At 36.6% G+C, this 16,289-nt stretch overlaps 1 pseudogene; it reads left to right on the forward strand.

The window, feature by feature from the left end:
• Nucleotides 1-16,188: 16,188 nt before the first annotated feature.
• LOC111766713 (U6 spliceosomal RNA) lies at nt 16,189-16,289 on the forward strand (annotated as a pseudogene).

Below are 16,289 nucleotides of genomic sequence, written 5' to 3' on the forward strand. Positions count from 1 at the left end.
TACACCTCGCTCTCCAACACATGATGGAATCTTGCTCTCTGTGCCTGCTCTTCTGGTTTCTGCTGAATTCTGGCTTCTGGATTCTCCTGGACTTTCCCTTACTCTGGCTTCCAATTTCTTCTCTTTCTTAGACTCCAAATACATGGATTAAGGCCTATACCCTAATTCAATTGGGCCACACCTTAATTTTAAAAAAAAATCTTCAAAGGTTCTGTTTGCAATGCTTTCATACCCACAGAAATGCAGATTAAGATTTTATTGGAGTACATAATTCAATCTACTACAGAGCCAAAAATAAAAATTTACAACTCATTCATCCAACACTGTTTTCTCCACACCTACACCAGGTAGCTCACCTGGTATACTTGGTTTGAATTTTCAAAAACCTTAACTGCTGAAAAAACATTACAGATAATTTTGCCCCACTTTGGGTCCAAGAACAAAAGGTGGAGGTGGGCTTTAAAGCTATTTTTAAAATAGATAATATATGTACATGGCACTGATGTCAAGTATAAAAAGGGTATTTGGAGACAGGTAAGTGTCCTTCCCACTCCAGTCCTCAGCTGCCACTTCAAGCCCAGGAGATGAACTGTAGGGTCAAATGGTATGTGCATCTGTAATTTAGGTAGATGTCACCAAATACCCCTCTACAGATGCTGTAACCATTTATACCCCCACTGGAGATATATAAGAGTTTCTTTCTCTACTCACCCTTGCCAGTATATGGAGTTATCAAATTTTTTATCTTTGCCAGTTCGATAGATGAAAAAGTAGATTTTTTTCTCATAGTAGTCTGACTTTCATTTTTCTTATTATGAGTAGAGTTGAACATCTTTTTAAATGCTTAAGAATTGTGTGAATGATCTGTTCTTATCCCCTAGAACCAAGGTATTCAAAAATGTAATTTGTACCACTATCCCTTTCTATTTACCCAAAGATGACAACAAACTAGGAAACAGAGGAAGAGGAGCGAGAGGGCAGTCCCTTTCTATATTTGAAAGACATAGACCCTGCAAGTGAAATGGCAAGTCCTAGTAACTAATAGGTGGACCCACAAAATTCTCACAAAATTTGAGGGGAAGTAGTTCTTGTAGCAACTGCCTTGTAGGGTGCCAGTGGACCGTCTCCACCTTCTTCTCTGTGCTTTGTTTTTTTTTAAGCACTTATGCTCACACACCATATTGCTTTGGCATTTTTTCCCCTTTATTAGAGAAACTGTGGGTTTACAGAAGAATCATGCATATAATATAGGTTCCCCATATACCACCCCACCAACAATAACTTTCATTGCTGTGGAACATTTGTTATTCAATTGATGATAGCACATTTTAATAATTGTACTATTAAAGACTATGGTTTAACTTAGGCTTGACTGTGTAGTGTAATTCCATGGATCTTTAAAAAGTTTTTATTCTGTTACCATATATGCAATCTAACATTACCATTGCATATATGAACACATATATGCAATCATTGTCGCATGTATGTTTCAGTGCTGTTAATTGCATTGACAATGTTGTGCTACCTCACCACCATCCATTACCAAAACATCATTCCAAATAGAAGCCCTGTGCATTTAAACCTTAACTTCCCATTCCCTATCCCTGCTCTGTCCCCTGGTAACCTATATTCAAGATTCTGACTCTATGAGTTTTGTAATAGCTTATTCTAATAGTTTCAAATCAGAGAGATCATACAATATTTGTCCTTTTCTGTATGACTTATTTCACTCAACATGATGTCTTCAAGGTTCATCCATGTTGTCTCATGTATCAGGACTCCATTTCTTTTTACAGCTTAATAATATTCCATTTTATATATATACCACATTTTGTTTATTCATTCTTTGGTTGATAAGCACTTGGGTCACTTCCATCTTGTGGCAATTGTGAATAATGCTGCTATGAACATTGGTGTAAAAATAGCTGTTTGAGTCCCTGCTTTCAATTCTTTTGGATATATATCTAGTGGTGGGATTGCCAGGTCATATAGTAATTCTATACATAGCTTTCCCAGGAACCACCTGTCTTCCACAGTGGTTATACCACTTTACATTGCTACCAACAATGAATGAGTATTCCTCTTTCTCCGAAACCTCTCCAAAATGTTTTTTTTTTAATAGCAGTTATTTTAATGAATTAGTATTTCATTGTGGTTTTGATTTGCATTTCCCTGATGACTAATGATGTTGAGCATCTTCTCATGTGCTTTCTGGCCATGTGTATATCTTCTTTGGGGAGATGTCTGTTCAAATTTTTTGCCATTTTTTTTTACTTGGGTTGTAGGTCTTTTTATTGTTAAGATGAAGGATTTCTTTGTATATACTGGATATTAATCCCTTATTGCATATGTGGTTTCCAAGTATTTTCTCCCATTGTATCAGTTGTCTTTTAACTTTCATGATAAAGTCCTTTGGGGGAACAAGTTTTTTATTTTGATGAAGTCCCATTCATCTATTTTTTCTCTTGTTGCTTGTACTTTGAGTGTAAAGTCAAAGAAACCATTGCCTAACCCAAAGTCTTAAAGATGTTTCCCTATGTTTTCTTTTAGAACTTTGATAGTTTTAGCTTTTGTAGTTAGGTATTTGATCCATTGTGAGTTGATTTTTGTATATAGTATGAAGTAGGGTTCCCCCTTCTTTTTTGCAAATGGAAATCAAGGGTTTTCTGTATGTAGGATCATATGATCACAAACAGGGAAAGTTTTACTTTTTCCTTTTCAATTTGGATGTCTTTTATTTCTTTTTCATACCTAATTGCTCTGGCAGAACTTCCAATACAATGTTGAATAACATTTGTGACAGTGGGTATTCTTGTCTTCTTCCTGATATTAAAGGGAAAACTTTGTCTTTCTCCATTAAGTAGGATGTTAGCTGTGGGCTTTTCACATATGCCCCATATCATGTTGAGGAAATTTCCTGGTATTCTAAGTGATTTTATCAAGGAATGATAAAAAATGCTGTATTTTCTCAAATGCCTTTTCTGCATCAATTGAAATGATCATGTCTTTTCTTCTCCTTCATTTTGTTAGTGTGGCAATACATTTATTGATTTTCTTATGTTGAACCAACCTTGCATACCAGAGATAAATTCCAATTGATCATGGTGTATAATTCTTTTAATGTGCTGTTGGATTTGGTTTGCTAGTATTTTGTTGAGGATTTTTGCATGTATATTCGTAAGAGATATTGGTCTGTAGTTTTCTTTTCTTGTGGTTTCTTTATCCAGTTTTGGTATGAGAGTGATGTTGGCCACATAGAATGAGTTAGGGAGTGTTCTCTACTCTTCAATTTTATGGAAGAGTTTGAGCAGAATTGGAGTTGTCTTCTTGGAATGGTTGGTAGAATTCCCCTGTGAAGCCATCTCAAAGTCCTAAGCTTTTCTTTGTTGGGAGGTTTTTAAATTACTGATTCAGTCTCTTTTCTAGTATTTTGTATACTATTAAGAGCTTCCATTTCTTCTTGAATCAATGTAGGCAGTTTGTGTGTTTCTATGAATGTGTCCGTTTCATCTAGGTTATCTAATTTATTGGAATACTGTTGTCCATAGCATCCACTTATAGTCCTTTTTATTTCAGTAGGGTCAGTAATACTGTCCCCCTTTTCATTTCTGATTTTCATTATTTGTATCCTCTCTGTCAGTCTATTGACAAATGAAACTAAAGGTTCATCATTTTATTGATCTTTTCAAAGAACCAAGTTGAGGGTTTGCTGATTCTCTGTTTTTTTTGTTGTTGTTGTTGTTTTCTATTCTGTTTGTCTCCACTCTAACTTGTGTTATTTCCTTCCTTCTGCTTGCTTTGGGTTTAGTTTTCTCTTCTTTTTCTAGTTCTTCCAGGTTTAGGGGTTCGGTCTCTGATTTAAAGTCTTTCTTTTTAATGTAAACATTTAGAGCTATAAATTCCCTTCTGAAAGCTGCCTTTACTGCATTCCATAAGTTTTGGTATGTTGTATTTTCACATTCATTTGCCTCAAGATATTTCCTAGTTTCATTTCTGATTTCCTTTTTAACACATTGGTTGTTTAAAAGCATGTTAATATCCACATATTTGTAAATTTTCCTTTCTCCCTCTATTACTGATGTCAAGCTTCATTCCATTGTGGTCAGAAAATATACATTGTATGAGTTCAATATTTTTTTATTTTTGAGACTTATTTTGTGGTCTAACATATGGTCTATCCTGGAGAATGATCCATGTGCACTCAAGAAGAATGTTTCTTCTGTTTTCATTAGGTACAGTGTTCTAGATATGTCAGTTAGGTCTAGTTGATTTAGAGTGTCATTCAGGTCCTATACTTCCTTGTTGATCTTCTGACTAGATGTTCTATCTGTTATTGGGAGTGGTATGTTAAAGTCTCCTACTATTAATGTAGAAGTGTCAATTTCTCCCTTCAACTGCCAGTATTTGCTTCATATCTTTGGGGACGCTGATGTTAGGTGCATATATATTTATAATCATTACATCTTCATGATGACTTGTCCCCTTTATCAGTATATAATGACCATCTTTGTCTTTTGCAACTGTTTTTGACTTAATGTCCATTTTATCCAATATTAGTATAGCCACCCCAACTCTCTTTTGGTTACTTGCATGATTAGTTTTTTCCATCCTTTCACCCTCAACCTACCTGTATCTTTGACTTTAAGATGAGTCTCTTGCAGATAGCATATAGCTGGGTCATGCTTTTTCATCCATTCTGCCAATCTCAGCCCTTTGACTGGAGAGTTTAATCCATTTATATTTAAAGCCACTACTAATAATGCAGGACTTTCTTCTACCATTTTTCTGTTTAGCCTTTTAAGTCACACCATTTTTGACCTTCACTTCCACTAAAGCCTATTTTATATTTATTTGCTTTCTTGTGTTGTACCATATTGAGTGCCTTCTTATTTCTATATTGATATATTTGTCATCTGTTTTCCTTGTGGTTGCCAAGAGCTTGAAAGTTAACATCCAAAATAAGTAACAACTATATTCGATATCAACTTAACTTCAATAGCATATACATATTCACATATTACTATATCCCCACCATTTTTTGTAATTGTTTCCACTTATATCTTTGCATATTATATGTCAAAAACCTAGAATTATCATTAATTTTTATTCATTTGCATTTTGTCACCTGTAGGAAGTAGGAAGTGAAGTTAGATACCAAGCAATACAGTACAATAATACTAGCATTTATAATTACCCAAATGGTTGCCTTTACCACAGGTCTTTTTTCACTATGCTGCTTCAAACCACTGTCCTTTCTTTTCAGTCTGAAGAAGTCCCTTAGCATTGCTTGTAGGGCAGGTCTAGTGGTGATGAACTCCCTCAGCTTTTGTATATCTAAGAATGCCTTAATCTCTTCCTCATTTTTGAACCAGTCTTGCCAGATATAAAATTCTTGGCTAGACATTGTTTTCTTTCAGCATTTTAATTATTTCAACCCACTGCCTTCTTGCCTCCTTAATTTCTGATGGGAGATTGACTCAACCTAATTGGGACACCCTTGCATGTAACATGTTGCTTTTCTCTTGCAGTTTTCAGGACTCTCTCCTTGTTCTTTGTATTTGATAGTATAATCAATATAAGATGGGGTTTAGTTTTCTTCATGTTTATCATCTTGGAGCTTCTTGGATGTGCACATTCAAATCTTTCTAAGTTTGAGAAGTCCTTTGCCATTATTTCTTTGTTATTCCTTCTGCCTCTTTTTCTCTTTCTTCTACTTCTGGGAATCCCATAATGCAGTTCACAACCTTGCTTTCAGTTCTTCTGAATATATTCCTAGTAAAATGTTTGCTGCAGTTCTGTATTCCAAAGAAGCTGTACCATTCTACATTTCTACCAACAGTGTAGGAGTGTTCTTGTTTTTCTACATCCTTTCCAGCCCTTGTAGTTTTCTGGGTTTTTTTAATATATATAATGGCCATTCTATAAGGTATGAACTGGTATCTCACTGTAGTTTTCCCCATCCCTCCCCTGAGATGCTGCCCTCATCTGTCTGCTCATCTTCTTTAGGAGGCTCTGGGAACTGAACCCACGACCTCCCATGTAGGAGGCAGGCACTCAGTTACTTGAGCCACATTCACTCCCTCATTGTAGTTTGGATCTGCATTTCCCTAATAGTAGTGATATTGAACTTTTTTTTCATGTGCTTTTTGGCCATTTGCATTTCCTCTTTGGAGTAATGTCTATTCAAGTCTTTTGCCAATTTTTAAATTTTTTATTTTTTGAATTTGATTGCTTGTCTTTTTATCATTGTGTTGTGTGATTTCTTTATATAGCATGAATATTACACCCTTGGCAGATAGGTAGTTTCCAAACATTTTCTCCCATTGAGTAGGCAGCTTTTTACATTCTTGATGAAGTCTTTTGAAGAACAAAAGTGTTTAATTTTGAGGAGGTCCCATTTATCTATTTTTCTTTTGTTGCTCATGCTTTCTGTATAAGGTTTAAGAAACTACTGCCTACAACTAGAACTTGAAGATGTTTCTCTACATTTTCTTCTAGGAGTTTTATAGCGGTAGCTTTTATATTTAGGTCCTTGATCCATTTTGTGTTAATTTTTGTATAAAGTGTGAAATAGGGTTCCTCTTTCTTTTGAATATGGATATCCAATTCTCCCAGCACCATTTGTTGAATAGACAGTTCTGGCCCAGCTAGGTGGGCTTCACAGCCTTGTCAAAAATCACTTGACCATAAATGTGAGGGTCTATTTCTGAGTTCTTGATTCAGTTCCATTGGTCAATCTGCCTATCTTTAGGCTAGTACCATACTGTTTTTATCACGGTAGCTAAGTAATATGATTTAAAGTCAGGAAGTGGAAGTCCTCCAATTTTGTTCTTCTTTTTAAAGACATTTTTGGCTATTTGGTGCTCCTTACCCTTTCAAATAAATTTGATATTGGGATTTTCCAATTCTGAAAAAAAAAAAAAAGACTGTTGGGGTTTGTATTGGGATTGCATTGAATCTGTAAATCAGTTTGGGTAGAGCTGACATCTTAACTATATTTAGTCTTCCATTCCATGAATATAGAATGTCCTTCCATTTATTTAAGTCTTCTTTGGTTTCTTTTAGCAATGCTTTGTAGTTTTCTGAATTCAGGTCCTTTATGTCCTTCATTAAGTTTCATCCTAAAATTTGATTTTTCAGTCACTATCTTAAATGGAATTTTTTCTGACTTCCTCCTCAGATTGCTCGTCAGTAATATATATAAATGCTATTGATTTTTGCCTATTAATTTTGTAGCTTGCCACTTTCCTGAACTTGTCTATTAGTTCTAGTAGCTTTGTTGTAGATGTTTTGGAATTTTTTAGATATAGTATCATATCATTAGTGAATAGTGACAGTTTTGCTTCTTCCTTTCCTATTTGGGTATCCTTTACTTTTTCATCATGCCTAATTGCTCTATCTAGAACTTCTAGCACAATGTTGAATAACAACGGTGACAACAGGCATCCTTGTCTTGGTCACAATCTCAGTGGAAAGCTTTCAGACTTTCACCATTGAGTACAATGTTAGCTGTGGTTTGTTCATATATTCACTTTACCATGTTGAGAAATCTTCTTTCTATCCCTATCTTTTGGAATTTTTTTTTTTCAAGAAAGGATGCTATATTTTCTCACATGCCTTTTCTGCATCATTTGAGAGAATCGTGTGATTTTTCTTCTTCAATTTATTAGCATAGTTTATTACACTAATTGATTCTCTTATACTGAACCACCCTCGCATAACTGGAATAAAATTCACTTGATCATCATGTATAATTCTTTTAATGTGCTTTTGGATTTGGTTTGCAAGCATTTTGTTGAGGATTTTTGTGTCTGTGTCTACAGTCATTAGAGAAATAGATTTGTAATTTTCTTTTTTCATTGTATCTTTATCTGGCTTTAGTATTAGGTTAATGTTGGCTTCATAGAATGATTTTGGTACTGTTCTTTTCAGTTAAATTTTTTGGAAGAGCTTAGCAAGATTGGTATTAGATCATCTCTGAATGACATGTAGAATTCACCTGGAAGGCATCTTGTCCTAAGCTTTTCATCTTTGGGAGGTTTTTAGGTTTTTTTCAATAAATCAATTTTATTGATAGAGATTAATAAAACATACAATTCATCAAAAGTATGTAATCGATGGTATTTGCTATTACATAGTTTTGAATTAATCACTTCAATTGTTATTAGAGCATTTTCATTATTTCAATAATAATAATAAACAAAAATCAGGCAAGCAAACAGGAAAATTCCTCACCTCTCAACTTCTCTATGCTTCCCCCACTGTACATAGCTGCTGTTTCTGGCTATTCTATCCAAAATGTATAATCAATGGCTTTTAGTATAATCACAATGTTGTACATTCATCATCTCACAAATTTTAGAACTATTTCATTACTCCAAAAAGAAAGACTTCACCCCTTAGCATTCCTTCCTCAGACCTACATATCCACTGATCTCCTTTCATCTTCATAAATTGATTTATATAAATAGAATCATACTTTCACTATTCACTAATGACATGATCTTATATCTAAAAAATCCTGAAAAATCCACAACAAAGCTACTAGAATTAATAGATGAGCTTAGCAAAGTACTGGGATATAAGGTTAATATATAAAAATCAATAGTGTTTCTATACACTACTGATGTGCAATCTGAGGAGGAAATCAGAAAAAAAATTTCCATTTATAATAATAACAAAACAATCAAATATTTGAGAATAAAGTTAACCAAAGATATAAAAGACCTGTACTCAGGAAACTACAAAACATTGCTAAAAGAAACCAAATAAGACTTAAATAAGTGGAAGTCATTCCATATTCATGGATTGGAATACTAAATATTGTTAAGACGTCAATTCTACCCAGACTGATTCACAGATTTAATGCAATCCCAATAAAAATCCCAAGAGCTTTTTTTACAGAAATCAAAAAGGCAATAATCAAATTTATTTTGAAGGGTAAGGGGTCCCCAATTGCAAAAAAAATGTCTTAACAAGGAACAAAGTTGGAAAACTCTCATTTCCTGACTTTAAAGTACATTATTTAGCTGTAGTGATAAAAACAGCATGATACTGGCATAAGGACAGACAGATTGACCAATGGAACAGAATCAAGAACTCAGAAATAGACCCTCAAATCTATGGTCAAGTGATTTTTGACAAGGCTGTTAAGCCACCCAGCTGGGCCAGAATAGTCTATTCAACAAATGGTGCTGGAAGAACTGGGTAGCCATATCTGAAAGAAAAAGAGAAAGAGAGAAAGAGAAAAAGGAAGAAAGGGAGGAAGGGAGAAAGGGAGGAAGGGAGGAAGGCCTTATCTACACCTTTGGAAGGTTTTTTTAATGATGGCTTGAATCTCTTTACCTGTGATTGGTTTGTCGAGGTCTTCTATTTCTCCTAGGGTCAAGTTAGGTTGTTCTTGTGTTTCTAGGAATTTGTTCATTTCATCTATGTTGCCTTGTTTGTTGGCATACAATTGTTCTCATATCCTCTTATGATCTCTTATTTCTGCATGGTCAGTGGTAATGTTCTCCTCACTCATTTCTGCGTTTTAAATTTTTCATCTTCTCTCTTTTTCTTTGCCAGGCTTGCTAAAGGTTTGTTGATTTTGCTGATCTTCTCAAAGAACCATCTTTTGGTTTTGCTGATTCTCTCTATTGTGTTTTGATCTCCAAATCATTTATTTCTGCTCTGATCTTTATTATTTCTTTCCTTTGGCTTGGTTTGTTATTAGTTTGCTCTTCTTTTTCTAGTTCCTCCAGGTGTGCAATCAGGTCTTTGATTTTAGCTGCTTCTTCTTTTTTAATGTAATCTTTGAAGGCTATAAATTTCCCTCTCAGTACTGCATTTGTGGTGTCCCATAGGTTTTGATATGTTGGGTTCTCATTTTCTTTCCAGTGGACCTTTGGCCCCAATGTGTTTGAATGCTAGGTTAACAGAATATATCTTCAAAAGAAATTCTGACACTCCACCTCAGAGAAATTTAACAGATGCTTACATTTGTAAAAGTGAAGTCCTAACACCTTATTGACTTTCCAAAGGGGTTGGGGCATTCATGGAGTGGCTCCACAGAAAATAGTTGCCGGATGTTCAAACTACTCAATCAGCAAGAGCCATCCCTCTGAAGGTTGCCTCTGACTTCACTACCTTGAGTGAGCTCTTGCAAAAGGTGAAAGGCTATTTAAATAACGCAAAGGTATTAATTAGCAAGGACATATCTGGACTGACTCCAGTGTTAAGTGTCCTTCCCTGGGTGATGGTCCCTTTACCTAAAAGAAAAGGTACCACATCAGAGTATCTCATGGAGGAGCATGAGGATGGTGGGGAAAGGAGCAGGATTGTGATTTCTTCCTTTTCCCACCTCTTGTTCTTGCCCTCTGGCTCTTGCAGAGAAGGGGTCCTCAGGGCTGAACACTATTCCATCCTCAGGGGCATCACTCCTCCAAGCCCTTAGGGGCCAGATTTAGTGAAATGTTGATCACCTGGAACCAGTCAGCATCAAATGTGTTAACGTAAATGCCCTGATAGGATGACTTGGGCTTCTGGGTCTCTGCTTCGAATTCAGCTGGGTCTGCCCACTTCTATCAGAGATCTGAGAATCCTAACAGATGCAGTTATTGTCACGCATAATAATCACTCTTTCTTACTAATTTTTTACACAGTGAAAATCCTCTTAGCTGTATCTTCTAAGGGGTCAGAGCATCGTAGGTGTGAGATATCTTACCCAGATTTTTGTCCCCCATATCCCAGAGATAGCTGCTACTCCTACAAAGTGGATTTTTAATACCTTCTACCCTAATTAGCAGGGTAAAATCTGAGGCATATGTTTTTAAAATTGAAATCAGCACCATAGGTATGTCTTGCTTTGCATAACAACTGAATTTGTTAATAGTTGAATAAATATCTACTTTTTTATCAAACCATTTTCTCTGCAACTGACATTAACTAATTTCCATGGAAATCTTAGCTCTCCTCCCACCCACACATACAATTTAAAATGAAAAAATAGAATAAAGAAAATTTGAGGTAAATACATATAATCTTGGAAAGGAGAACAGCTTTGTAAGCATAACACAAAAGCAAAAATGAAAGGGTAGCTTTGATAAATTTTAATATCTTAAAAACTAAACTTCCTATTCATCAATATTTTTCATAAAAAAAATTAAAACTACAATTTAAAAGGGAGGAATACATAGACCATATTTGATAAAGGGTTTAATATCAATAGTCTTTAAAGAATTCTTTAAAAATTACAAAAAAATAGACACCTCAATTTATTTTTTTAAAAATGCAGGAAGCAAACAAACAGTGAACACACAAAAATATTACTTGCCAATAAAGGATGTAAATATTTGACTTCAGAAGTAATTAAAGAAATCCAAAATAAGATGGGAGAATCAGTTTTTTACCTATCACAATGTTAGAGACCCTCCCCCTCTCTTTTTCTCTTTTTTTTTCTTTCTTTTTTTTTAGTAAATTTTTATTGTCTTTTTTTTTTAAAGATACACAGATCACACAAAAACATTACATTAAAAAATATATGAGCTTCCCATATACCCCACTCTCCACCCCCACCCCCCCACACACACCTTCCACATCAACAATCTCTTTCATCAGTGTGGCACATGCATTTCATTTGGTGAATACATTTTGGAGCATTGCTATACCACTTGGATTCTAGTTTACATTGTAGTTTACGCTCTCCCCCAGTCCATTCAGTGGGATATGGCAGGATATCCCTGCAATATCACTCAGGACAACTCCAAGTCCTGAAAATGCCCCCATATCACACCTACTCTTCCCTCTCCCTGCCCTCAGCAACTCCCTGGCCACTGTCTCCACATCAATGATACAATTTCTTCCATTACTGGTCACAACAGTTCTATAGTAGAATACCAGTAAGTCCATGCTAATCCCTATTTTCTTCCTCCATCCTGAGAACCCTAGGATGATGATGTCCATTCCACCTCTAAATTGAGAGGGAGTTTAGATCCCACATGGCTGATGGATGTGATTTTCCTGCTTACAGTCATAGACCCTCTCAGTTCCCTGGCATGGTGATTGACCATTCTCACGTACCTGTCAGCTGACCTGGGTAAGTCCAACAAACCGGAGAGTGTGTGTTGCAACTCTGCTGAGGCCCAGCTGGCACATGGAAAGCCCAGAGATTCAAGTCTGCTCAGCATACACAAACCCCAGCACCAACCACAGGTTCAGTAAAAGTGACAGAAGAGGCATGTGTAGAGCAGTCACATCTGAGTCCCACGCCATCACACTCAGGAGCACAAATTCCAAAGTAGGGCCCACTGGCAAGGCACTGAACTCCAGAGCCATCTGCCATGACCATAGAAACTGTGTGTCTCCATAGCCCTTAGGAGCCCAAGTACCTAGAGTTGTATCTACATAGGCTGTCTCTGGGATCCTGCTGAGACGTGCATAAGCACAACCCCTCCGACGAACTCCCTACTCATTTTGAAGTCTCTTAGCCATATAAACTCATTTGTCTTTACCATTTCCTGCTTTTATTCAAGGCCTTTTTCTAGTTGCATCACCAGTTAGTGATTAGTAGCAATCCCTTGGCACCAGGGAGGCTCATCCCCAGGAGTCATGTACCACACTGGAGGGAAGGTAATGTATTTACATGCTGAGTTTGGCTTAGAGAGTGGCCACATTTGAGCAACATGGAAGCTCTCAGGAGGTAACACTTAGGCAACCTGCAGCTCTAGGCCTAGTTGAAATTTCAAGCACACAGGCTCAAAAGCATAGTCATCAGTATCAAGGGCCCATCATTGGACCATCCTTCTTCACTGGTCTTTGCCCTTGCACTTGGGATTGTTGCTGTTCCATTGGGGAATGCAACAGAGTTTCCTTGACTAGGAACTCAGCACTCCCTCAGTTGTCATGTGTAATTCTACCTACTATGACAATACCCAGTGAATATCTGAACTTATTTATATACCCTGGAGAACTCCCTCCCTTCTTTCTTTCTTCTTCCTTCCTTCCTTCCTTCCTTCCTTCCTTCCTTCCTTCCTTCCTTCTTTCCTTCTTTCTTCCTTCCTTCTTTCCTTTCTTTCCTTTCTTTCTTCTTTCTTTCTTTCTATAAAGATGCTTCTTTTCAAGAGCAAGAGAAAACAGACATTCTAATATAGAGCAGGGAGTAGTTTAAGTGGACCCAGGAAACCAACGTGGCTCTATAGATCAATTGAAAAATATGCAATCTCTTTACATTAGTTATTCCATTTCTAGGAATTTAAGAAACTAATCAGAGGAGTGTGCAAAGACTCAACCAAAATTGGTTGTATTGTTGTTAATTATAGTGAATAAAAAACACTAAATATCCAACAAGAGGAGTGTCATTAAATAACTCATGGAACATTTTCAAAACAATAATGACATGAGAAAAAAATCAGCAGATGTGGAAGCACTACGCATGCTCTAGTCCAAACTATTATTAATATTATACATATATATGAGTCCTGATGCTTTAATATAATAATATTATATATATATACATTTTTTAAATGCCAGAAGTTTGACAACGACTATTCTAAGCATTGGGACTACAAGGTGATATTTAATTTCCCCTTTTCTAAACTTAACTTTCTTATAATGAACTAAAATCAAGCAAACACATACGTACATATATATTAGTCAGCCAAAGGGGTGCTGATGCAAAATACCAGAAATCAGTTGGTTTTTATACAGGGTATTTATCTGGGGTAGGAGCTTACAGATACCAGGCCATAAAGCATGAGTTATTTCCCTTACCAAAGTCTATTTCTATGCATTAGAGCAAGATGGCTGCCGATGTCTGCCAGGGTTCAGGCTTCCTGGGTTCCTCCCTTCCTCAGGCTTCCTTTTTCTGGGCTCAGGGTTTCTCTCTTCCTGGGGCTTGCTTCTGTTTCCTCTGTGAGCTTACTTCCTGGGGCTCCAGCTTAAGGCTTCAGCATCAAACTCCAACATCAAAACTCCAATGTTAAAAACTCCTAACTCTGTGCTTTGTCATGCCTTTTATCTATGAGTGCCCACACACCAAAGGGTGGGAACTCAATGCCCTACTGGCACAAGAGGTTTACATAATTACTTAATCAAGTAAACCTATGAAGCCAATATAATCTAATATGCCCAGAGGAAAAGATCTGTTTACAAACATAATCCAATATTTCTTTTCAGAATTCATCAATAATATCAAACTGCTACAACATATATCTCACACATTTTAAGTAAAGCTATTTTTTAATTTTAAAAATGAAATTATATGCATAAAGTAAGTCTTTGGAGTATTATTCATATTAAAGATAAGTAGAAGTAACCTAAAAATAAACCAAAAGGAAATTTTTAAGCAATGTTTGATGCCTTAACTTGATAGAGTCCTACACAGTTATTTAAAATAATTACAATAAATTAATATGATATTATGGTTGAAATATAGTAATACATTTAAAAAGCAGCATCAAAATGGAATAACACATGAGGGTATCAATTACATTAATTTCTCCTATCAATATAAACAAAGTCAGAGATGAAACAGAAAAAATTAAAATATTTTTTGTTTATTCTAGGAATGATACAGTGGATTTTTAAATTTCTGACACTCATATTATTAATCTAATAATATGAATTACATGAATTATAATACAATTTAGATTTCTCACAAAAATTATTAATCTTTTTTCATATTAAATTTATTTTTTATTTAGAAAGTTATTTCTTAAAATTCATTTTGATTCTGTCATTTCCACTCTACCTCAGTTACCCAAATTAAAAACAAAACAAAACAGCAATGCCTTTCAAGTCCCACGTTTGCTTTTTAGGACATACAAGAATCTGTGTTGAAATGCAGCATGACCCTGGACTTGACCTGCCTCTACCACTAGCTGTGTGGCATTTGACAACTCATCAGGCAACTATGTTGCTGCCTGTTGAATGGAAATGACAAAATCTAACCATTGTCCTTGGTCACCCAAGGGTGAGCACCTCTCTTCAGCTGCAATTTCACAGTGTCTTCCTCATCAGCTTGCACGGCTCAGAGGAGTCCAGCCATACTTTGCCACTGACCTCTTCCCTGACTCCAGCAGGTCTTGGATCTTCTTTTGGCCATCTGGCTGAATAGCAGCAATCAGAACCCAGGCAACCTTGGTAGGACTCAGCTCATGCCTGGGCCTCATTTCCTCAGGAAGGACTAATCTGCCTTATGGCAGAAGCAACATGTTCTATGCCAGGGGTATAGGTGGAGAATGAGGGGATGCCCTGAATGATGTTGCTGTAGAAGGAGTGAAGGGCACAGAAGGACCTTTTTAGTTTAATCAAGACTTATGATACCTAGAAGTCCTGTATTTCCTACTCCATGAGACCCAAGTATAGTATCTTATAGGCCTCTTTCCTGCCTGCTGTGCAATGCTGCCCCTGGGATTTTCCTAAATGCAAATGTGACTATGCCCCTTCCATGATCAACAGTGGTCTCCCTGTTGCCTTCAGGATGAAACCCAAAGCCTTTAGCACAGCATCAAGATCTCACAGACCTGGACCTGCCTTCTCCATCAATCTCATCAGCCACCAGCCTGCTGGATGCCCCATGTGTTCCAGCTACACCAAGCTCCATGCCTCTGCACGAGGTGAATCTTCCACTCAAGGCACTGCCCACTTGTTCACCTGGGGAAATTTCACTCCTCCTTCAAGATTTGTTTTTTCCTGTGGGGCTTAATCTAGTGCTCGCATCCCAGCAGATGTGATCTCTAGCTTTTTTCTGTTGCTGCGGCCACATCTATTGTCCTGAATTGCCCTTGCTGGTTTACAGACCTGGCTCCTGAACAGCCTGAGAGATTTCTGGGAGCGGGTACTACGTGGTCTGTCCCTCCTCTGTGGGTTCCCAGAGCCTGGCACACAGCAGATGCTCACTGCATGTCACTTAGAGGAATGAAAATATGAGAAAACCAGTAAGATGCAAACCATTTATTTCCACGCAAACACAGGTAGCCAGCAGATTTTCCCCTTTAAGAATGTATTTGCCATCTCTGCTCTAACCTTACTTTTTTTTTTTTTTTTCGGAGTAACCCAAATGGTATCTTTTTCCAACAAGGACACAATCTTTCAGGACGTTTATTTATGTCAATGTAATTGGTGGTTACTTAGCAGGACAATAACATCCAGGTTTCATGCCAGGATGATAGGAGGTGATTTTTCAGTTAGTTGTAATTGAAAATTGAATCAAAGAGAACTTTGGAATCAAAACAGGAACAATACAGAGAAGATTAGCATGGCCCCTGTATGACAGCGATGTGCAAATTGGTGAAGCATTCCATATTTTT

This window comes from Dasypus novemcinctus, chromosome 13 (genome assembly GCF_030445035.2).
Source record: "Dasypus novemcinctus isolate mDasNov1 chromosome 13, mDasNov1.1.hap2, whole genome shotgun sequence".
Classification (NCBI taxonomy): Eukaryota; Metazoa; Chordata; class Mammalia; order Cingulata; family Dasypodidae; genus Dasypus; species Dasypus novemcinctus.